The 23,443-nt window shown below is 39.2% G+C and overlaps 1 non-coding gene across 1 annotated transcript; it reads left to right on the top strand.

The window, feature by feature from the left end:
• The first annotated feature begins 14,930 nt into the window (after positions 1-14,930).
• LOC112761915 (small nucleolar RNA R71) lies at positions 14,931-15,038 on the top strand. The gene has a single exon (XR_003182285.1). It is a non-coding gene; the product is annotated as a small nucleolar RNA R71 (small nucleolar RNA).
• Positions 15,039-23,443: the final 8,405 nt, after the last annotated feature.

Here is a 23,443-nt window from a genome sequence, read left to right as displayed (position 1 = left end):
TGGGGAACATCTGCTCACAGTAGCGGTTAGTGAACCGCGCAGTGTCCTTTGCTGGAAAAGCTTTTTCTTTTTCATCGACCTTGATGATCCTCTTGATTCATTTTGTTGAGGGCTTTACCGCTGTTGAAGATGGCTCTGTTGTTAGTGTCCTTTTTTGTTCCTTTCCTTGCTGGTGGTTTGGGAGTAGCTTTCTCTTTACCTTTCTTGGTGACCATCCTGAAAAGGGAAAAAGAAAGTAATATGTAAAGCTAAGGGTTCGAGCAAGGGAGTGAATAGTATAGGTGATAATCAATGCACGATAAAGAAGGATGTCGTTAACACATGGTCATGACTACATGTGAGAAGTTTATCAATGGAAATATAGCAAGTGCAGGTGATGACAATTAAATGCAAGATGTTTATTGGCATGCCGGCAAAGGCATGAGTAGCGTAGATGAAGCATTAAATGTCCAAGTTAGATTATCAACCCTTTCAAACTAACAACCTGTTTGTATTGACAATTATATTTAATCAATAAAATATAAAAAGGGATTTTGTGAAAAATAATAGGCATTTAGAGTAGTAGAATAGAATAATTTAAAATAATGTGGAATACCATACGGGCTTTTTCACAAACACTTAGCATACATGGTAAATATGTTATTGAACATATTAAATTGAACATGCAAGCAACCCTTTAAGAAGTAGTACTAATTGAAAAACAATTCCACAATAATTTACAAGCAAAATATAGAAGAAAACAATTACCTAAATAAATTTCTAACACCAATTAAAGGAATAAAAAGAAAAAAAAAAGAAAAAAAAAAGAAAATATAGATAATGAAAGTAATAAAGAAAAGGAAGAAGAAAACATAATTAAAAATAAAAAAATAAAAAGGGAAGAAGAAAAGAAAAGAACCTTGATAAAGAAGATGAAGAAGGGGGAAGAAAGTAGTAAAAAGTAAGAAAGAATAAAGAAGGAAGAAGAGAGAAGAAAGAAATAAGAAGGGAAAAGAAAAATTAGGATTTGGGAAAGAAAAGATAAGATATTTGGCTGATCTGGATAAGCTGTGTGCCGCATGTGACACGGACGCGTGGGTCACACGATTGCGTAGTGTGTGATAATTATCAAGTGACGCAGACGCGTGGGTCACGCGATCGCGTGGCCTGATTTGTGCTATTGGCGCGAGTGCAGCCGTGCGTTTGCGCAACTCTCTGTTTTAAATGCATTTTGCCAAAATTTGAGGTGACGCGTTCGCGTGGGTGACACGATCGTGTGAATGGCCATATTTTGAAAACGACGCGGATGCATGGGGCACGCGTTCGCGTGATAGGGCTTGTGCTTCTAGCATCATTCCAGCCCAGCTCCATCATAACTCTCTGCCATACACCTCTTTACGTTGATTTTTGGTGCACGAATTGTGAATCACACTTTTCACAACGCGTACCACTAACCAGCAAGTGCACTGGGTCATCCAAGTAATACCTCACGTGAGTAAGGGTCGAATCCCACGGAGATTGTTGGTTTGAAGCAATCTATGGTTATCTTGTAAATCTTAGTCAGGAAGTCAATTATTTTTATCAGTTGAATTGCGAATAACCAAGAGAGCATAAATTAAAGGTTACTTGTTGTGCAGTAATGGAGAATATGTTGGAGTTTTGGAGATGCTTTGTCTTCTGAATCTCTGCTTTCCTCTGTCTTCTGATTCACGCACGCACGTCCTCCTATGGCAAGCTGTGTGTTGGTGGATCACCGTTGTCAATGGCTACCTTCCATCCTTCCAGTGAAAACTACGCTCACGCGCTCTGTCACAGCACGGCTAATCACCGGTTGGTTCTCGATCCGGTTGGAATAGGATTTACTATCCTTTTGCGTCTGTCACTAACGCCCAGCCTTCAGGAGTTTGAAGCTCGTCACAGTCATTCAATCCTTGAATCCTACTCGGAATACCACAGACAAGGTTTAGACTTTCCGGACTCTCATGAATGCCGCCATCAATTCTAGCTTATACCACGGAGATTCTGATTAAGGAATCTAAGAGATCCTCATTCAATCGTATATAGAACGGAGGTGGTTGTCAGGCACATGTTCATGATCTGAGGAAGGTGATGATTGTCACAGATCATCACCTCCATCACAGTTAAGCGCGAATGAACATCTTAGATAGGAACAAGCGTGTTTGAATGGAAAACAGAAATACTTGCATTAATTCATCGAGACACAGCAGAGCTCCTCACCCCCAACAATGGGGTTTAGAGACTCATGCCGTCAGAGAATACAAAGTTTAGATCTGAAATGTCATGAGATACAAAATAAGTCTCTAAAAGTTGTTTAAATACTAAACAAGTAGCCTAGGGTTACAAAATATGAGTGGACTATGATGGATGATGCAGAGATCCACTTCTGGGGCCCACTTGGTGTGTGCTGGGGCTGAGATTTAAGTGAGTCACGTGCAGAGGCCATTTGTGGAGTTGAACGCCAGTTTTTGTGCCAGTTTGGGCGTTCAACTCCAGCTTTTGATCCTTTTCTGGCGCTGGACGCCAGAATTGGGCAGAGAACTAGCGTTGAACGCCAGTTTACGTCGTCTATCCTTGTGCAAAGTATGGACTATTATATATTGCTGGAAAGCCATGGATGTCTACTTTCCAATGCAATTGGAAGCATGCCATTTCGAGTTCTGTAGCTCCATAAAATCCACTTTAAGTGCAGGGAGGTCAGAATCCAACAGCATCAGCAGTCCTTTTTCAGCCTGAATCAGATTTTTGCTCAGCTCCTTCAATTTCAGCCAGAAAAATACCTGAAATTACAGAAAAACACACAACTCATAGTAAAGTCCATAAATATGAATTTTTCCTAAAAACTAATGGAAATAGACTAAAAACTAACTAAAACATACTCAAAACTATATGAAATTAACCCCAAAAAGCGTATAAAATATCCGCTCATCAATTTTACAGAGCCACGTGTTCGCGTGGGTGACGCGGATGCATGGGAGGCTCTTTTTCAGAATGACGCAGACGCGTCATTGACGCGGTCACGTGGGCATATTTAATTTGTGCCTAAGGCACGCTTCCAGCCACGCTCTTGCGTGACTTTCTGTTCAATTCTCTTTTCTTTCGAATGCACCTATGATGCAGACGCGTCAGCGACGCTTACGTGTTGCTTGTGTTTTTTTTTATCTGTAGTATGAAAATGCAAATGCAGTCTATATGCAGAGATTATGAGAAGAGTCATTAACAAAAACAAAAATAGAATAAAGTAAAATAAAACTAAGATTGAAACGGAACGATCATACCATGGTGGGTTGTCTCCCACCTAGCACTTTGCTTTTACGTCCTTAAGTTAGACGCTCTTCAGGCTCATTCTACTTCTGTTGGTGGGTCTTCCAAGAGGAAAATCTCTAGTTCTTTGGGATCCTTAATCTTTTCTCCATGGTAGAGCTTTAGGCGATGTCCATTGACCTTGAGGAATTTAGAGCTAAAAGGATTACGCAGGTGAAAAACTCCGTATGGCTCTGCCTTTTCTAATCTTTAGGGACTTTCCCATCTTGATCTCAGTTTACCTGGCAGAAGCCTTAGCCTGGAGTTATATAGAAGAATTAACTCCCCTAGTTTGAATTCTCTCCTTTTTATGTGTTTATCATGGACAGCCTTCATCTTTTCCTTGTAACGCCTGGAGTTGTCATATGCTTCTAGGCGAAGATTCTCCAATTTTGCTAGTTGCAGCTTCCTTTCAGTACCAGCTTCTTCAAAATTCATATTGCACTCCCTTATAGCCCAGAAAGCCTTGTGTTCCACCTCCACTGGAAGGTGGCAAGCCTTTCTGTATACTAAGCAGAAAGGGCTCATCCCAATGGGTGTCTTATACGCTGTTCTATATGCCCAGAGTGCATCTTGTAGCTGATGACAAGTCATCTTAGCCTAGTTTCACTAGTCTTTTTCTTTTGTTTTCAATTGATTTTATGCACTTTCTTGAGCCATAAGTAAACCAATTGAGTAGAATTTCATGTTTCCTTTGATTCAATCAACCATGGAAGAATTAATGCAATTTCATGAGATTTTGTGCTATAATTGTCATATATTATGAAAGAATAACAAACTCATGATTTTGAGCATAGCTTTGATGTGTTTGGTTGATTGATGATAGGTGAAAAGAGCTTTGAAGAAGGTTGAAGAAAGAAGAAAGGGCAAGGAGCAAGAGAGAACAAAAAGCTTGAGCAAAAGCTTGCCTCAAACTTTAGCTCAAGCTTTTGGAAGAGTGAATTCACATTGGTTGGAGGAAAAGCTTGCGCCAACGTTTGCCTCAAGCTTTTTGGCAAACGTTGGCGCCACACACCAACACCCTGGAGGAGAAAAGCTTGCGCCAATGTTTGCCTCAAGCTTTTTGGCAAACGTTGGCGCCACACATCAACACCCTGGAGGAGAAAAGCTTGCACCAACGTTTGCCTCAAGCTTTTTGGCAAACGTTGGCGCCACACATGCACACCAGGGGATCCACGTTTGGCTAAAAGTTTGACCTTAAACTTTAGCTCAAACGTGGATATCAGCAAAAGGGGGTGGCTGATATAAAAAGCTTGAGCAAAAGTTTGCCTCAAACTTTTACTCAAGCTTTTGTGCTTTATGTCCCGGTTCACAATGGGTTTCTCTCTAACTCCAAGTGCAATCAACAGAGGCTTTTGTCAACCCAATTCCATCAAGAGCAAAGGCCCAATTCAAGGCTTGAAGACCATTTGAAGAAAGTGTATAAATAGCTTAGGATTTAAGTTTTCGGGAGCTTTCCTTTAGCATTGGGAAAAACACTTACAGCGAGAGCTCACCTTTACATTTCTTGGCATTGTTGTTTTAATTCAAGGGAATTTGGGAGGAGAATTGATCTCTCTTCTTCCTTGTTCTTGCTTAAGCACTCTTTACTTTTCTTGCTTCGGATCTTGGGTGAAGAATTGAAGAACTTCTGTTTCAATCTCACCTTGAGATCTTGTTAAATTTTCTGCATAATTGAATTCTAATTTCTGTTAATTGCTTCTTCTTCTACTCTTTCTGTAATTTACATTTCCTTATTTCCTTTGCAATTGTTCTTGCTGGATCTAGGAAGGCAGTGAGATCTAGACTCAGCTATCTAGTCTCTTGTGTCCTGAAATCTACAGTTTTAAATTTCAATTTCCTTATTTCATTGCTACACCAAGCTTTTTCTCATTTCTGTTTTAGATCCGGTTTAATTCAAGTCATCTTCTACTTTTCTGTCTATTGCATTTTACTTTTCCTTGTTTAATTTCTGCAAATCCAATTTCCAATTCCCTTTACAATTCAAGCCATTTACATTTCTTGCACTTTAAGATTCTGCAATTTACATTTCTTGCAATCTAAGTTTCTGCAATTTATATTACTTGCACTTTAAGATTCAGCCTCTTTAATTTCTCTGCACTTTAAATTCTTGCCAATTGTCCCTCTCTCTTTTAATTTCATGTAATTTAGCTTCTGTCGAATACAAACCACTCAAATCAACTCTTTATTCGCTAGACTAAGTCATCCACTAAACTAAAATTGCTCAATCCTTCAATCTCTGTGGGATCGACCTCACTCCCGTGAGTTTTATTACTTGATGCGACCCGGTGCACTTGCCGGTTAGATTGTGTGTTTGGAATTCGTTTTCCGAAAATACTCATCAAGTTTTTGGCGCCGTTGCCGGGGATTGAAATAGATTGTCAATGATTAAGTGAAGTGGAGATCTAGATCTAGCATTTTTATTTTTTGTTTCTCTAACTTTGGACTAACCCACTAACTGTTTGAATTTTTGCTTGAGCTAACTACAATTTCATCATGGATTGAAGTATTGCTATCCTTCTGGTTTTGTATGACTTTTATGTTTTGTTTGCATGTCAGGGACAAGGAGAGCTATACCAACCTTTTGTGAACAAGACGAAAGAACCCTCAGGAGATTAAGAAGAGCCGAAAGAGGGAAAAACATTGTTGGAGAAGAGGATTCGGAAGAAGAAGAGTTCCAAGATATGGAGGAACATACAACAATTCCAACTAATCCACAAGGAGGAGCAGCTAATAACAATAACAATCCACCACAGAGAAGAGTTCTGGCTTCCTACACATTTGCAAATCCTAGACATTGTGGGAGTAGCATTCATACACCAAATGTTAATGCAAATAACTTTGAACTAAAGCTACAACTTATCACATTAGTTCAAAACAATTGCTCTTATGGAGGAGGACCACTTGAAGATCCAAATCAACACTTGTCCACTTTCTTGAGGATTTGTGACACTGTTAAAACCAATGGAGTGCATCCTGACAGCTATAAGCTACTGCTATTTCCATTCTCTCTCAGAGACAAAGCCACCCAATGGTTGAAATCTTTCCCAAGAGACAGCATTGACAATTGGGATGATCTAGTGAGCAAATTTCTTGCCAAATTTTACCCATCTCAAAGGGTTATCAGATTGAAGACTGAAGTACAAACATTCACCCAAATGGAGGTTGAACCATTATATGAGGCATGGGAAAGGTACAAGGCTCAGGAAGTGTCCCCCTGGAATGTTCAATGAGTGGGATAGATTGCAGAATTTCTATGAAGGCTTGACATTGAAAACTCAAGAGGCCTTGGATTATTCAGCTGGAGGCTCTTTGCAACTCATGAAAACTGCAGAAGAAGCTCAAAATCTCATTGATATGATAGCTAACAACCAGTATTTCTTCGCTCACCAAAGGCAACGCCAACCATCACAGAGGAAGGGAGTGATGGAGTTGGAAGGAGTGGACTCAATCCTAGCTCAAAACAAATTGATGCAGCAGCAGATTCAACAACAATTTGAGCAAATGGCCAAGAGGATTGATAGCCTCCAAGTTGCAGCAGTAAGCACCAATCAACCATCAACCACATGGGGAACAAATGAAGAAACTCAAGAGGAGCAACAACAGGAGCAAGTCCAATACATGCACAACCAAAATTCTGGATCAAATGAAGTCTATGGTGATACTTACAACCCTTCATGGAAGAACCATCCAAACCTGAGGTGGGGAGATAACCATAACCAAAACCAACAACCATGGCAAAGAAATTCAAATCAAAACACCTCAAGAAACAACCAAAACAACAACCAGCAGCAAACCACCCAAAACCCTTACAGAAAACCCCAAAACAACCACCCCAACTCCAACCATTATCCATCCAATAACCAACCCACAAATCAAAACACTTACCACCAACCTTCAACACCCCATAACCAACCAATTTCACATGACTCTCAGAGAATCACTAACTTGGAAACCTTGATAGACAAAATGTGGAAACACCAAGAAATGACAACCAAAAATCAAGAAGCCTCCATAAAGAATATGGAGAGGCAAATTGGCCAGCTCTCTAAACACCTGGCAACAGAGAGACCATCAAGTTCCCTGCCAAGTGACACAATTCCAAATCCTAAGGAAGAATGCAAGGCAATACAGTTAAGAAGTGGGAGAACATTGATGAGCAACAATGACACTACAAGGAAGCAAGTGGAGAACAGCAAAAGGCCAATAGAGGGGGGAAAAGCCAACACACGCAGAGGAAGCCAATGCTGATGATGCAATGGCAAGCAAGCAAACTTCAAAGCAAACTCAAGAAAATGAGGAACAATCAAAAATTCCAAAAAAGGGGAATGAAGCAATTGAAGAGCCAACCAAGAATCAAAAACAACAAGCAGAGAAGAACTTTGTACCTCCACTACCATATCCCCAAAGATTCAACAAGGAGGCAAAGGATCAACACTTTCATAAGTTCCTTGAGACTTTCAAGAAGTTGGAGATAAATATTCCCTTAGCTGAGGCACTGGAGCAAATGCCCCTATATGCCAAGTTCATGAAGGAGCTAATCAACAAGAAGAGAAGTTGGCAAGAAAAGGAAACTATCATGCTCACTGAAGAATGTAGCGCTGTGATCCAGATGGGTATCCCACCAAAGCTCAAAGACCCAGGGAGTTTTGTAGTCTCATGCACCATAGGCAAGATAACATTGGAAAACGCCTTATGTGATCTAGGTGCCAGCATCAACTTGATGCCTCTATCATTGATGAGAAAGCTTGCCATAGAAGAAATCAAACCTACCAGGATGTCACTAGTAATGGCCGATAGATCAATCAAGACACCCAATGGAATTGTGGAGAATTTACTAGTGAAGGTTGGAAAGTTTATCTTCCCCGCAGACTTCGTAATCTTAGACACAGAAGGGGAAGAAAACAACTCAATCATCTTGGGGAGACCATTTCTAGCCACAGCAAGAACCACTATTGATGTGGAGAAGAGAGAAATGACCTTCAGGGTGCATAATGAACAAATGGTAATCAATGTCTTCAAATCAATGCAACACCCCTCAGAGCAAGAGAACTATATGAATGTGGATATGATAGAAGGGCTGGTAGAAGAAATGTTTGAAGACAACTATTTGGAGCATCAGAAAGAACAAGGAGAGGAAGTGGTAGAAATATTCATTGAAGATAAGAAAGTGGATAAACCAAAACAGGAGTTGAAACCTCTCCCTCCTCACCTCAAATACGTTTTTCTTGGGGAAGCAGAGGCATTACCAGTGATCATAAATTCCTCCTTGAACATGGATGAGGAAGCAAGGTTGATTAAAGTATTAAAAGCTCACAAAACAGCCTTGGGGTGGATAATTGAGGACATCAAAGGCATCAGCCCTGCTGTTTGTATGCATAAAATTTTATTGGAGGAAGAATCAAAACCTGTGGTTCAACCTCAAAGAAGACTCAACCCAACCATGAAAGAGGTAGTTCAAAAAGAAGTGATGAAGCTATGGAATACTGGGATAATTTTTCCAATCTCAGACAGCTCTTGGGTGAGTCCGGTTCAAGTTGTACCAAAAAAAGGGAGGAATGACAGTCATCAACAATGAGAAGAATGAGTTGATCCCCACTAGGATAGTAACTGGGTGGAGAATGTGCATAGACTACAGGAGATTGAATGATGCAACAAGAAAAGATCATTTTCCTCTGCCCTTCATTGATCAAATGTTGGAAAGACTAGCAGGCCATGCTTATTACTGCTTCCTGGATGGGTATTCTGGTTACAATCAAATAGTAGTGGACCCCAAGGATCAAGAGAAGACCTCCTTCACATGCCCATTTGGAGTTTTTACCTATAGGAGGATGCCCTTTGTGCTGTACAACGCCCCAGCCACTTTTTAAAGGTGTATGCTTTCCATCTTTTCTGATATGGTGGAAAAATTCTTAGAAGTCTTCATGGATGATTTTTCTGTTTTTGGCAATTCATTTAACACTTGCTTGCATAACTTAACTCTTGTTTTGAAAAGATGCCAAGAAACTAATTTGGTGTTGAATTGGGAAAAGTGCCCTTTCATGGTTCCGGAAGGAATAGTTCTTGGGCATAAAGTGTCATGTAGAGGTATAGAAGTTGATAAAGCTAAAATAGAAGTTATTGAAAAACTCCCTATACCTGTTAATGTGAAAGTGGTGGACGAAATTGTGATCACATTAATGTAGTACTCTTTGTTATTGTATGGAATCATTATTATGGCTCTTTACTATGTGTGGACACAACTCCGTTCAACTAACCAGCAAGTGTACTGGGTCGTCCAAGTAATAAACCTTACGTGAGTAAGGGTCGATCCCACAGAGATTGTTGGCTTGAAGCAAGCTATGGTCACCTTGCAAATCTCAGTCAGGCGGATTTAAACATGATACTTTATTAGATTAAAATAAACAATAAAAGGGATAGAGATACTTATGTAGATTCATTGGCAGGAACTTCAGATAAGCGAATGGAGATGCTTTTCGTTCCTCTGAACCTCTGCTTTCCTGCTATCTTCATCCAATCAGTCTTACTCCTTTCCATGGCAGGCTGTATGCAAGGGCATCACCGTTGTCAGTGGCTACATCCCCTCCTCTCAGTGAATCATATGCTCATGCACCCTGTCACGGCACGGCTATTCATCTGTCGGTTCTCGATCATGCTGGAATAGGATTCACCCTCCTTTTGCGTCTGTCACTAACGCCCAACAATCGCGAGTTTGAAGCTCGTCACAGTCATTCAATCATTGAATCCTACTCAGAATACCACAGACAAGGTTTAGACCTTCCGGATTCTCTTGAATGCCGCCATCATTCTAGCGTACGCCACGAAGATTCTGGTTAGGAGATCTAAGAGATACTCATTCTAGCTTATTTCATGTAGAACAGAAGTGTTTGTCAGGCACGCGTTCATAAGGGAGAAGGATGACGAGTGTCACACATAATCATCACCTTCATCATGTTCTTGGGTGCGAATGGATATCTTAGAAGAGAAATAAGAAGAATTGAATAGAAAACATTAGTATTTTGCATTAATCTTTGAGGAACAGCAGAGCTCCACACCTTAATCTATGGAGTGTAGAAACTCTACCGTTGAAAATACATAAGTGAAGGTCCAGGCATGGCCGTGTGGCCAGCCCCTATGGTCTAAGAACAATGCGTTCAAAGATGGTCTAATACAATAGTAAGAGGTCCTATTTATAATAAACTAGTCACTAGGGTTTACATGAGTAAGTAATTGATGTATAAATCCACTTCCGGGGCCCACTTGGTGTGTGTTTGGGCTGAGCTTAAGTGTAGCACGTGCAGAGGCCATTTGTGGAGTTGAATGCCAGTTTCTGTGCCAGTTTGGGCGTTCAACTCTGGTTTTGGATCCTTTTCTGGCGCTGGACGCCAGATTTGGGCAGAAGGCTGGCATTGAACGCCGGTTTACGTCGTCAATTCTTGGCCAAAGTATGGACTATTATACATTGCTGGAAAGCCCTGGATGTCTACTTTCCAACGCAATTGGAAGCGCGCCATTTCGAGTTCTGTAGCTCCAGAAAAGCCACTTTGAGTACAGGGAGGCCAGAATCCAACAGCATCAGCAGTCCTTTTTCAACCTCTGAATCTGATTTCTGCTCAAGTCCCTTAATTTCAGCCAGAAAATACCTGAAATTACAGAAAAACACACAAACTCATAGTAAAGTCCAGAAATGTGAATTTAACATAAAATCTATTAAAAACATCCCTAAAAGTAACTAGATCCTACTAAAAACATACTAAAAACAATGTCAAAAAGCGTATAAATTATCCGCTCATCACAACACCAAACTTAAATTGTTGCTTGTCCCCAAGCAACTGAAAATCAAAATAGGATAAAAAGAATAGAATATACTATAAATTCCAAACTATCAATGAAACAGAGCTTCAATCATATGAGCGGGACTTATAGCTTTTTGCCTCTTGAATAGTTTTGGCATCTCACTTTATCCATTGAGGTTCAGAATGATTGGCATCTATAGGAACTTCAGATTTCGAATAGTGTTATTGACTCTCCTAGTTCAGTATGATGATTCTTGAACACAGCTTCTTTATGAGTCTTGGCCGTGGCCCTAAGCACTTTGTTTTCCAGTATTACCACCGGATACATAAATGCCACAGACACATAATTGGGTGAACCTTTTCAGATTGTGACTCAGCTTTGCTAAAGTCCCCAATTAGAGGTGTCCAGGGTTCTTAAGCACACTCTTTTTTTACTTTGGACCTTGACTTTAACCGTTCAGTCTCAAGTTTTCACTTGACACCTACACGCCACAAGCACATGGTTAGGGACAGCTTGGTTTAGCCGCTTAGACCAGGATTTTATTCCTTTAGGCCCTCCTATCCACTGATGCTCAAAGCCTTGGGATCCTTTTTATTTTCCCTTGCCTTTTGGTTTTAAGGGTTATTGGCTTTTTCTGCTTGCTTCTTCTTTTTCTTTCTATTTTTTTTTTCGCCTATTTTTTTCTTCTTTTTTTTTTTTCTGCAAGCTTTGTTCTTTGCTGCTTTTTCTTGCTTCAAGAATCATTTTTATGATTTTTCAGATTATCAAATAACATGTCTCCTAGTCATCATTCTTTCAAGAGCCAACATATTTAACATTCTTAAACAACAACTTCAAAAGACATATGCACTGTTCAAGCATTCATTCAGAAAACAAGAAGCATTGTCACCACATCAATATAATTAAGCTAAGTTCAAGGATAAATTCGAGACTCATGTACTTCTTGTTCTTCTGAATTAAAACATTTTTCATTTAAGAGAGGTGATGGATTCATAGGACATTCATATCTTTAAGACAAAGTTACTAACTACTAATGATCATGTAATAAAGACACAAACATATATAAGCACATAACATATAAAAAAACAGAAGAAATAAGAGCAAGGAATGAATCCACCTTAGTGATGATGGCGTTTCAATGATGTTCTTGAGCTCTTCTATGTCTTTTCCTTGCCTTTTGTTGCTCCTCCTTCATTGCTTTTAGATCTTCTCTGATTTCATGAAGGATGATGGAGTGCTCTTGATGTTCCACCCTTAGTTGCTTCCAATAATTGTGTGGAAGAAAATGTATCCCCTGAGGTATCTCAGGGATCTCTTGATTTGTAGTCAAATGTTCTACCACTGAGCTATAGACCCTTGATGGAAGCTTTTGTCTTCCCTTTCCTTTTTCTAGAGGTTTCTCTGGCCTTAGTTGCCATCAATGGTTATGGAAAAAACAAAAAAGCTATGCTTTTACCACACCAAACTTAGAATGTTGCTCGCCCTCGAGCAAAAGAAGAAAGAATAGAAGAATTAGAAGAAGATATGGAGGAGATGGATGGGAGTGTGTATTCGGCCATATGGATGGGATTGGGTGTCAGAGAGATGTTGAATTTTGAAGGTAGTGGGTGTATGGATGTGAGTGGTAAATGGAAAGTAGAAGGGATGATCATGAATGGGAAAAGAGATGATGAGGTAGGTGGGGATACTGTGGGGTCCACAGATCCTGAGGTGTCAAGGCATTTACATCCCTGCACCAATTTAGGCATGTAAAATGCCCTTGCACACAACTCTGGGTGTTCAGCGCCAGGTTGGTGCCCCTTTTGGGCGTTCAACGTCCCTTTGCTGCCATTTCTGGCGTTGAACGCCAGAACCATGCTTGTTCTGGGCGTTCAGTGCCAGGATGCTCCCATTCTGGGCGTTCAGCGCCAGAACTATGCTCTGTTCTGGCGTTTGAACGCCAGACAGATGCTCCTCCAGGGTGTGATTTTTCTTCTGCTGTTTTTGATTCCGTTTTTGATTTTTTTGTTTATTTTGTGACTCCACATGATCATGAACCTAAGAAAACATGAAAAACAATAAAAATAAGAATTAGATAAACATTGGGTTGCCTCCCAACAAGCGCTTCTTTAATGTCAAATAGCTTGACAGTGGGCTCTCATGGAGCCTCACAGATGTGCAGAGCTTTGTTGAGACTCTCCAACACCAAACTTAGAGTTTGGATATGGGAGTTCAACACCAAACTTAGAGTTTGGTTGTGGCCTCCCAACACCAAACTTAGAGTTTGACTGTGGGGGCTCTGGTTGACTCTGCTTTGAGAGAAGCTTTTCATGCTTCCTCTCCATGGTTGCAGAGGGAGATCCTTGAGTTTTGAATACAAGGGAGTTCTCATTCCATTGAAGGACTATTTCACCTCTGTCAACATCAACCACAGCTCTTGCTGTGGCCAGGAAAGGTCTTCCTAGGATGATGGATTCATCCTCTTCCTTTCCAGTATCCAGGACTATGAAATCAGTAGGTATGTAAAGGCCCTCAACCTTTACTAATACATCTTCTACTTGTCCATAAGCCTGTCTTCTTGAGCTGTCTGCCATCTCTAGTGAGATTTTAGCAGCTTGCACCCCATAGATTCCCAGTTTCTCTATTACAGAGAGGGGCATGAGGTTTATACCTGAACCAAGGTCACACAGAGCTTTAAAGATCATGGTGCCTATGGTACAAGGTAATATGAACTTTCCAGGATCCTGTCTCTTCTGAGGCAATGTCAGTTGATCCAAATCACTTAGTTCATTGATGAACAAGGGAGGTTCAACTTCCCAAGCATCAATGCCAAACAATTTGGCATTCAGCTTCATGATTGCACCAAGAAACTTGGCAGTTTGCTCTTCAGTGACATCCTCATTCTCTTCAGAAGAGGAATACTCATCAGAGCTCATGAAGGGCATAAGGAGGTTCAATGGAATCTCTATGGTCTCTAGATGAGTCTCAGATTCCTTTGGTTCCTCAGAGAGAAGCTCTTTATTGATCACTGGACGTCCCAGGAGGTCTTCCTCCTTGGGATTCACGTCCTCTCCTCTCCTCACAGGTTCGGCCATGGCGCTTATGTCAATGGCCTTGCACTCTCCTTTTGGATTCTCTTCTGTATTGCTTGGGAGAGTACTAGGAGGGATTTCAGTGATCCTTTTACTCAGCTGGCCCACTTGTGCTTCCAGATTTCTAATGGAAGATCTTGTTTCATTCATGAAACTTACAGTGGCCTTAGATAGATCAGAGACTAGATTTGCTAACTTAGAAGCATTTTGTTCAGAGTTCTCTGTCTGTTGCTGAGTTGATGATGGAAAAGGCTTGCTATTGCTAAACCTGTTTCTTCCACCATTATTAAAGCCTTGTTGGGGCTTTTGATCCTTCCATGAGAAATTTGGATGATTTCTCCATGTTGAGTTATAGGTGTTTCCATAAGGTTCACCTATGTAATTTACCTCTGCTATTGTAGGGTTCTCAGGATCATAGGCTTCTTCTTCAGAAGATGCCTCTTGAGTACTGTTGGATGCAGCTTGCATTCCATGCAGACTCTGAGAAATCATATTGACTTGCTGAGTCAATATTTTGTTCTGAGCCAATATGGCATTCAGAGTATCAACTTCAAGAACTCCCTTCTTCATAGGTGTCCCATTGCTCACAGGATTCCTTTCAGAAGTGTACATGAACTGGTTATTAGCAACCATGTCAATGAGTTCTTGAGCTTCTGCAGGCATTTTCTTTAGGTGAATGGATCCACCTGCAGAAGTGTCCAGTGACATCTTTGATATCTCAGATAAACCATCATAGAATATATCCAGGATGGTCCATTCTGAAAGCATGTCAGAAGGACACTTTTTGGTCAACTGTTTGTATCTTTCCCAAGCTTCATAGAGAGATTCACCTTCTTTCTGTCTGAAGGTTTGAACATCAGCTCTAAGCTTGCTCAGCTTTTGAGGAGGAAAGTACTTGGCTAAGAAAGCCGTGACCAGCTTATCCCAAGAGTTCAGGCTGTCTTTAGGTTGAGAATCCAACCATAATCTAGCTCTGTCTCTTACAGCAAAAGGGAAAAGCATGAGCCTGTAGACTTCAGGATCTACTCCATTAGTCTTAACAGTATCACATATCTGCAAGAATTCAGTTAAGAACTGAAAAGGATCTTCAGATGGAAGTCCATGAAACTTGCAGTTCTGCTGCATCAGAGAAACTAATTGAGGTTTTAGCTCAAAGTTGTTTGCTCCAATGGCAGGAATGGAGATGCTTCTTCCATGTAAATTGGAATTAGGTGCAGTGAAGTCACCAAGCATCTTCCTTATATTATTATTATTTTCGGCTGCCATCTCCTCTGCCTGTTCGAAAATTTTTGAAAGGTTATCTCTGGATTGTTGTATTTTAGCTTCTCTTAATTTTCTCTTCAGAGTCCTTCAGGTTCTGGATCTGCTTCCACAAGAATGTTCTTATCCTTGCTCCTGCTCATATGACAAGGAAGAATGGACAGGAAAATGATAATAATAATAGAGATCCTTTATACCACAGTATAGGGATCCCTTTGTGAGTGGAAGAGAAGGGGGAGACAAAGAATGTGATGTAAAGGAAGAAATGCAACTGTACGAATGGAAGAGATGTGAGATGAGATGTTAGGATATGAATGAATAAATAGAACAGGATGGGGGAGGGATAATTTTCGAAAATTATTTTGAAAAAGAGTTAGTGATTTTTGAAAATGGTTTTTGAAAAATTGTTAGTAATTTTCGAAAATTGAGTTTTAAAAATTAAAATAATTAATAAATTAAAAAGAAATTTTGAAAAAGGGGAGAGATATTTTCGAAAAATTAGAGAGAGAGAGTTAGTTAGGTGGTTTTGAAAAAGTTAAGAAACAAACAAAAAGTTAGTTAGTTAGTTGAAACAAATTTTGAAAAGATAAGAAGTTAGGAAGTTAGAAAAGATATTTTGAAAAGATATTTTTGAAAAAGATAAGATAAGAAGATATTTTTGAAAAGATATGATTGAAATTAGTTTTGAAAAAGATTTGATTTTTTTAAAATCACAATTAATGACTTGATTCATAAGAAATCACAAGATATGATTCTAGAACTTAAAGTTTGAATCTTTCTTAACAAGCAAGTAACAAACTTCAAATTTTGAACCAAAACATTAATTGTTTAAGTGATTTTCGAAAATTATGATATAAAATAAGAAAAAGATTTTTGAAAATTATTTTTGGAATTTTCGAAAATAACCATGAATTTTGAAAAAGATTTGATTTTTGAAAAAGATTTTGCAAATTGAAAATTTGATTTGACTCATAAGAAACAACTTGATTTTAAAATTTTTTGAAAAAGTCAACTCAAATTTTCGAATTTGATGAGAGAAAAAGGGAAAGATATTTTTTTGATTTTTGAAATTTTTATGAAAAACATGAAAATTATGCAATGCATGAAATTTTTAGATCAAAACAATGAATGCATGCAAGAATGCTATGAATGTCAAGATGAACACCAAGAACACTATGAATGTCAAGATGAACATCATAGACATAATTTTGAAAAATTTTTAATGCAAATAAAACATGCAAGACACCAAACTTAGAATTCTTTAATGCTTAGACACTAAGAATTCAAGAATGCATATGATAAACATGGAAAGACACAAAACAAAAAATCATCAAGATCAAACAAGAAGACTTACCAAGAACAACTTGAAGATCATGAATAACACTATGAATGCATGAATTTTCGAAAAAATGCAAGATGCATATGCAATTGACACCAAACTTATAACATGACACATGACTCAAACAAGAAACAGAAAAATATTTTTGATTTTTATGATTTTCTAATTTTTTTGTATTAATTTTTTTTCGAAAATATTTGGGAAAAAGGAAGCAATGAATTCATAGTCCTCAATCAAAATCCTGGGAATTAGACATGGCTTAATAGCCAGCCAAGCTAAAACATGTTATATGAGACACTAGAATTCATTCTCAAAAATTTTGAAGAAAAATATATTTTTGAAAACATTTTTATTTTTTTTATTTTTTTTTTTCGAAAATAGATGAGAGATTTTTGAAAATATTTTTGAAAGATTTTTGAAAACAAAATGAAAAGAAAATTACCTAATCTGAGCAACAAGATGAACCGTCAGTTGTCCAAACTCGAACAATCCCCGGCAACGGCGCCAAAAACTTGGTGGACGAAATTGTGATCACATTAATGTAGTACTCTTTGTTATTGTATGGAATCATTATTATGGCTCTTTACTATGTGTGGACACAACTCCGTTCAACTAACCAGCAAGTGTACTGGGTCGTCCAAGTAATAAACCTTACGTGAGTAAGGGTCGATCCCACAGAGATTGTTGGCTTGAAGCAAGCTATGGTCACCTTGCAAATCTCAGTCAGGCGGATTTAAACATGATACTTTATTAGATTAAAATAAACAATAAAAGGGATAGAGATACTTATGTAGATTCATTGGCAGGAACTTCAGATAAGCGAATGGAGATGCTTTTCGTTCCTCTGAACCTCTGCTTTCCTGCTATCTTCATCCAATCAGTCTTACTCCTTTCCATGGCTGGCTGTATGCAAGGGCATCACCGTTGTCAGTGGCTACATCCCCTCCTCTCAGTGAATCATATGCTCACGCACCCTGTCACGGCACGGCTATTCATCTGTCGGTTCTCGATCATGCTGGAATAGGATTCACCCTCCTTTTGCGTCTGTCACTAACGCCCAACAATCGCGAGTTTGAAACTCGTCACAGTCATTCAATCATTGAATCCTACTCAGAATACCACAGACAAGGTTTAGACCTTCTGGATTCTCTTGAATGCCGCCATCATTCTAGCGTACGCCATGAAGATTCTGGTTAGGAGATCTAAGAGATACTCATTCTAGCTTATTTCATGTAGAACAGAAGTGTTTGTCAGGCACGCATTCATAAGGGAGAAGGATGATGAATGTCACACATAATCATCACCTTCATCATGTTCTTGGGTGCGAATGGATATCTTAGAAGAGAAATAAGAAGAATTGAATAGAAAACAGTAGTACTTTGCATTAATCTTTGAGGAACAGCAGAGCTCCACACCTTAATCTATGGAGTGTAGAAACACTACCGTTGAAAATACATAAGTGAAGGTCCAGGCATGGCCGTGTGGCCAGCCCCTATGGTCTAAGAACAATGCGTTCAAAGATGGTCTAATACAATAGTAAGAGGTCCTATTTATAATAAACTAGTCACTAGGGTTTACATGAGTAAGTAATTGATGTATAAATCCACTTCCGGGGCCCACTTGGTGTGTGTTTGGGCTGAGCTTAAGTGTAGCACGTGCAGAGGCCATTTGTGGAGTTGAATGCCAGTTTCTGTGCCAGTTTAGGCGTTCAACTCTGGTTTTGGATCCTTTTCTGGCGCTGGACGCCAGATTTGGGCAGAAGGCTGGCGTTGAACGCCAGTTTACGTCGTCAATTCTTGGCCAAAGTATGGACTATTATACATTGCTGGAAAGCCCTGGATGTCTACTTTCCAACGCAATTCGAAGCGCGCCATTTCGAGTTCTGTAGCTCAAGAAAATCCACTTTGAGTGCAGGGAGGTCAGAATCCAACAGCATCAGTAGTCCTTTTTCAACCTCTGAATCTGATTTCTGCTCAAGTCCCTTAATTTCAGCTAGAAAATACCTGAAATTACAAAAAAACACACAAACTCATAGTAAAGTCCAGAAATGTGAATTTAACATAAAATCTATTAAAAACATCCCTAAAAGTAACTAGATCCTACTAAAAACATACTAAAAACAATGTCAAAAAGCGTATAAATTATCCGCTCATCAGAAAGCAGTAAGAAGTTTTCTTGGGCATGCTGGCTTCTACAGAAGGTTCATCAAAGACTTTTCAAAAATAGCAAAAACATTGAGCAATTTACTAATGAATGATATCCCTTTCATTTTTGATGACAACTGTAAACATGCCTTTGAAACTCTCAAGAGAAAGCTCATTACAGAACCAATCATCACACTCCCTGATTGGAATTTACCTTTTGAACTTATGTGTGATGCAAGCAACCTTGCTATTGGTGCTGTACTGGGGCAAAAGAAGGACAAATTACATCATGTCATATATTATGCTAGCAAAGTGTTGAATGAGACACAGAAAAATTATACCACCACTGAAAAAGAACTTTTAGCAATTGTATATGCATTTGATAAGTTTAGACAATACTTGATCGGTTCAAAAGTTATAGTATACACTGACCATTCTGCTCTCAAGTATTTAATGTCTAAACAGGATTCAAAGCCAAGGCTTATTAGGTGGGTGTTGCTGCTACAAGAATTTGATATTGAAGTGAGGGATAGGAAGGGAAGTGAAAATCAAGTAGCAGATCATCTATCAAGAGTGCCACAAGAAGCTAAGCAAGATAAACCATAGCAAGTAAATGAGAACTTCCTTGATGAACACCTCTTCCAAGTTCAACAAACACCTTGGTTTGCTGACATAGCAAACTACAAGGTAGGAAGGAAGATACCTCAAGAATTTTCCAAGCAACAAATGAAGAAATTACTCAATGAAGCAAGGAAGTTCTTGTGGGATGAACCTTTTCTATTCAAGAGATGCTCTGATGGAATGATTAGGAGGTGTGTCCCTGAAAGCGAAATGAAGGACATACTATGGCATTGCCATGGCTCAGCATATGGTGGACACTTTGGACCAGAGAGAACAGCTGCAAAGGTATTACAGAGTGGGTTTTATTGGCCAACTATCTTCAAGGATGCCAGAGAGTTTGTTCACCAATGCAATGAATGTCAAAAAACTGGAAGATTGACAAAAAGAAATGAGATGCCTCAAAATTTCATCCTGGAAGTGGAGCTGTTTGACTTATGGGGCATTGATTTCATGGGACCCTTTCCCCCTTCCTACTCTTTTAGATATATCTTGGTGGCAGTAGAGTATGTCTCAAAGTGGGTGGAAGCCATAGCCACAACCACCTGTGATGCACAGATTGTCCTCCAATTCCTTAAAAAGCACATTTTCACAAGATATGGAGTGCCCAAGGGTCTTGTTAGTGATGGTGGTGGTCATTTTTGCAACAAATAGATGGAGAAACTCCTCCACAAATATGGAGTAATCCATAAAGTAGCCACACCTTACCACCCTCAGACTAACGGCCAGGCTGAACTAGCAAATAGGGAATTAAAGAAGATCCTAGAGAAAACAGTGGGAAGCACAAGAAAAGATTGGGCTAGGAAGCTAGAAGATGCATTATGGGCATATAGGACAGCTTTCAAAACTCCTATTGGTAAGTCACCCTTTCAGCTATTGTATGGCAAATCTTGCCACCTCCCTGTAGAGCTTGAACACAGAGCTTTTTGGGCCACTAAACTCCTCAACCTTGATTCCCAAGCTGCAGGAGAGAAAAGGTTGTTACAACTAAATGAGTTGGATGAATTAAAGCTAGAAGCCTATGAGAGTGCTATGATATACAAGGAAAGAGCTAAGAGGTGGCATGATAAGAAGATCACAAAGAAGGAGTTCAAGCCAGGACAGCAAGTGCTCCTGTATAACTCAAGGCTTAAAATCTTCCCTGGCAAACTCAAGTCTAAGTGGACTGGCCCATACTTGGTGACAAAGGTTTTTCCTTATGGGAGTATTGAATTGCTAGATGAAGCAACAAAGAGTCAATTCACAACAAATGGTCACAGAGCAAAGCTGTACTTGGGAGGACAATGGGATAAGGAAAAAGAGGTTCAGAGCCTACAGCCTTCTTGAAAAGAATTGAAGGATGTCAAACTAGTGACATTAAAAGAGCGCTTGTTGGGAGGCAACCCAATCAGAGGTAGTTTTCTTTTCATAGCCTTGTCAATAAAAATGTTGAATAATTGGTATGCATTGCAAGGAGCTAAGTTTGGTGTTACACACCAAAACAATTTAAAGGAGAACGAAGGATTATAAGTTTGGTGATCCACCAAAACATCATTTAAAAACACATTCTCACTTCTTGCACAATACTATCTCCAAGCAATCAAACAGATTATTCAACTACTTAATTTCTCTCTAGTTTTAATTCCATAACCTTTAGCAAGAACATAAGATTTTACATATAGTTAACCTGTTGCATCAGAGGAAGTGGCAAGGAACTAAGTTTGGTGTTCCCACACCAAATTAAATCCAAAAGCCGCACTCAATTCATGCATACTAACCAGTCACCTAAGGGCTTGAGAAGTAAGCAACTTTTGAGAATTGTGTAGGGAACTAACCACCAATTGAAGATATTATGCACCATGACTCAAAAGGGGACCAACAGAAAGAAGAACAAAGAACTGCAAACCAATAGGTTGTATCTATACTTAACTTCTGCTGTTGAGAGATGCTATGATTCATATTTTGCTAAAGTATTCATCTAGTACAAGTAGAATCAATTTTTTGAAATAAATAAGCTAGTCTAAGTGTGTGCTTGTATGTTTACTTTCACTTAACAAAAAGCATACTTTGTTCCCTGCATCTGTAATTCAATAAAAGAAATGTTTGGAATGTGAAGTAAGATAGTTCTTTGTTAGCAGGAAGTACAATAATAGTGAGTGGTAGTATGTATGTGTGATTGTATGATAGCTGACTTTTAGGGAATAAAAGGACTAGACTGTCTCCTTTTAATTAGAAAATAGCTCACTGTCTATGAATCTCAACAAGATAAAAGTCCTTGGCTAAAAAGAAGAACAAAAAGAGAAAAGAAATAGCCAAAGAGTGGCAACAGAACAAAAGAAAAATAAAAAGAAACAAAATTAGACACCAATAGCTTGAACTTTAGAATATATGCCTGTGGTGTCTTTGTACTAGGATCTGCTTGGATCATTAAGTTCTTTGGAGTGCATCAACACTTGGTGACTTGGGTTAACTAACCCGGGATCATCAGCTGAAAGTCCACTATCAAGAGCAACCTAACTACAAGGCATTTAGTAACCCAAAGAGGTGCTGGGCATCAATGTTTTAAGAAGGAATGTGAGCCAAGTGTCTATAGTGAATAATGTGTCAAGTATAAAGAAAGAAAAGAACATGTTACACATGACACTGAACTAAAGCTTATAGAGAAAAATAATAGTCAAGGACAAAGGAATAATGAGAGGTCATAGCAGTGCGTTGCTTGATGCTTGAAGGAGACTTTCTAGGCCTAAAAGTCAATAAGAAGTGAGTGTTTACATATCCACATAAAACCCCATGAACTACCAATAATACTCTGCTAGCATGAACATCCTCTTCTCAATAATTCTTTTCTTGCTTGGGGACAAGCAAGCTTTAAGTTTGGTGTTGTGATGACAAGTCATCTTAGCCTAGTTTCACTAGTCTTTTTCTTTTGTTTTCAATTGATTTTATGCACTTTCTTGAGCCATAAGTAAGCCAATTGAGTAGAATTTCATGTTTCCTTTGATTCAATCAACCATGGAAGAATTAATGCAATTTCATGAGATTTTATGCTATAATTGTCATATATTATGAAAGAATAACAAACTCATGATTTCGAGCATAGCTTTGATGTGTTTGGTTGATTGATGGTAGGTGAAAAGAGCTTTGAAGAAGGTTGAAGAAAGAAGAAAGGGCAAGGAGCAAGAGAGAACAAAAAGCTTGAGCAAAAGCTTGCCTCAAACTTTAGCTCAAGCTTTTGGAAGAGTGAATTCACATTGGTTGGAGCAAAATCTTGCGCCAACGTTTGCCTCAAGCTTTTTGGCAAACGTTGGCGCCACACACCAACACCCTGGAGGAGAAAAGCTTGCGCCAACGTTTGCCTCAAGCTTTTTGGCAAACATTGGCACCACACATCAACACCCTAGAGCAGAAAAGCTTGCGCCAACGTTTGCCTCAAGCTTTTTGGCAAATGTTGGCGCCACACATACACACAAGGGGATCCACGTTTGGCTAAAAGTTTGACCTCAAACTTTAGCTCAAACGTGGATATCAGCAAAAGGGGGTGGCTGATATAAAAAGCTTGAGCAAAAGTTTGCCTCAAACTTTTACTCAAGCTTTTGTGCTTTATGTCCCGGTTCACAATGGGTTTCTCTCCAACTCCAAGTGCAATCAACAGAGGCTTTTGTCAACCCAATTCCATCAAGAGCAAAGGCCCAATTCAAGGCTTGAAGACCATTTGAAGAAAGTGTATAAATAGCTTAAGATTTAAGTTTTCGGGAGCTTTCCTTTAGCATTGGGAAAAACACTTACAGAGAGAGCTCACCTTTACATTTCTTGGCATTGTTGTTTTAATTCAAGGAAATTTGGGAGGAGAATTGATCTCTCTTCTTCCTTGTTCTTGCTTGAGCACTCTTTACTTTTCTTGCTTCAGATCTTGGGTGAAGAATTGAAGAACTTCT

The sequence above is a fragment of the Arachis hypogaea genome, chromosome 16 (assembly GCF_003086295.3).
Source record: "Arachis hypogaea cultivar Tifrunner chromosome 16, arahy.Tifrunner.gnm2.J5K5, whole genome shotgun sequence".
Lineage (NCBI taxonomy): Eukaryota > Viridiplantae > Streptophyta > Magnoliopsida > Fabales > Fabaceae > Arachis > Arachis hypogaea.
This window is presented reverse-complemented; position numbering and strand designations above follow the sequence as displayed.